The sequence below is a fragment of the Fukomys damarensis genome, unplaced genomic scaffold (assembly GCF_012274545.1).
Source record: "Fukomys damarensis isolate Sample0158 unplaced genomic scaffold, DMR_v1.0_HiC HiC_scaffold_39, whole genome shotgun sequence".
Taxonomy (NCBI): Eukaryota; Metazoa; Chordata; class Mammalia; order Rodentia; family Bathyergidae; genus Fukomys; species Fukomys damarensis.
In genome coordinates, this window is record NW_022900951.1 from 65,125,495 (window position 1) to 65,127,580 (window position 2,086).

A 2,086-nucleotide genomic window follows, 5' to 3' on the forward strand; every position below is an offset into this window, starting at 1 on the left:
CCCTCTTGCCTTGCTTCCTGGCTTCCTATTTATTGGTATTGTTGGAATTGTGATTTTCATCATCTTTTCCTAAAATGCTCTTCAAAACACTTTGTACAGCTGGTTTGTTGTTCATGAATATATTCAGTTTTTCTTTGTCATGGAAGCATTTTAGTTCTCCATTGATTTTGAAAAATAGTTTTGTGGGCTATATCATTCTTGGTTGGATGTTGTTTTCTTTTAGGGCTTATAATACTTCACTCCAGTTTCCCTTTTCCTTAATGGTTTGAGTTCAGAGGCTGCTGTGATTCTGATGTACTTTCCTTTATAGATAATTTGTTTCTTTAACAGCTTTTAATATTCTGTTCTTGTACTGAATTTCTGGGATCTTGATTATTATGTAGCTTCATGTGGATTTATTTTGCTCATGCTATTTGGAGTTCTTTATACCCACTTATTTGTATGTAAATTATTTTTTTCCTATTTGGAAAGTTTTCTTTGATTACTTCTTTGAACAGCTTTTCCATGCCATTTGTGCTGTCTCTGGCATTCTCATTGACTCTGATCAATAGTACATTAATTTCTTTGCATTATTTTGCAATTGTTGGATTGATGTTTCATGGTCACATGCAATTTTTAAGAAATCTTTATCATAGCTGGTAGCTGCAGTCCTGTCTTCTGGATCTGAAATTCTATCCTTATTTTGATCCAAACAACTTTCTGTTGAGTACTTTCTGTTGAGTTTTTAATTTCCTGGATATCTGTTTGAGTATGTGTCATGAATTCCATTTTTTTTGCTATGTTGGGCATTCATGATTTCCATTATTTTCCTAAGTGCTAGTATTGTTTCTTTTAGATAGGGTCTCACTATGTAGTTGAGACTGATCTGGAACTCACTATGTAGCCCAGGCTGGTCCTAAAATCACAGCAATCCTCCTGCTGCCTCAGCTGGGATTACAAGCTTGTGCCACCACACCTGGCAGCACTTGTACTTTTTAAAAAATCTGTGTCTATTCTAGTTTGATTGAGCATATACTTCATTTTAATTATCATTTTTATCTAAAAGATTATTTTAAAAGATTATTTTATTTTCTCTATAGCTTCATCTATTTGTTTTGGTACTTCTGCTGTTATCATTTCAGAATGTTCTGGTAAGTAGGTTCTGATTACCCTATGTCATTGTCCCCTTGAATTATCCTTGGTGAGCTGGATGGAGGTCTGGGGTTGTATTTTGTTTCTGAGTCTTGTCATTTTCTAGATTTTTATTTTATTTTGTATTCTGAGTTGTTGATTACAGATTTCTTATGATAGATAGCTTTATTGCTGATATTGACATTTATCTAGGAAATGTTTATCCTTCAGTGATATCTTCTAGGTGTAGGTGGTTCTTAGTTTTGGTGTCTATCCTAAGATGCTACCTTCTGAATTCATTAAGGACTGGAGGTTGCTATCAGTTTAGCTCAGCATGAATTTCTTTGTTGTTGTTGTTGGTTTGTTTTGTTTGGGTACCAGTAATCAGCACCCAGTCTTTTGGTACTGGACTATGGTGATCATAATGATCTCAGGAAATCACAGTGTTGTCATATAATGGAGAACAACAGATTATAACAGGTATGACATGCTGGTTAAAATAATACAGTTAGCAATGACATCAAGCACAGCCTAGCAACTGACAAACTATGGTAACGGTTAGTTCTCTACTTTTAACCATATCAGCAGACTACCATTATGTAATATAATCCAACATAAACCATGAAATTCTATGCAATGAGTTTCCCCTTAGTAGAGCAATTTTACCCTGTTGTATGTGGGGGATTTAAGAGAGATCGAGGACAAAAGAGAGACATAAGTGAAAAGAAGTACAGTAAAAGTTGTGGATATTCTTTAGCCAGCAGCTTTTCAGATATCCCTAGGGTGGCTCACACACATTTCTGAGGCCATTTACAAGCTGCACTCCAAGCTACTGTGGCACCCTCCAGTGGAGCCAGCCTGATGCTGCTCACAGGTCAGTGCACAGTACCTCCTGCACCCTGCAGTCTCATGAGTTCCACTCTGCTGATTAGTTTCATGCACTGGTTATAGTGGGCAAGGTATTCTCTTGTCCTGC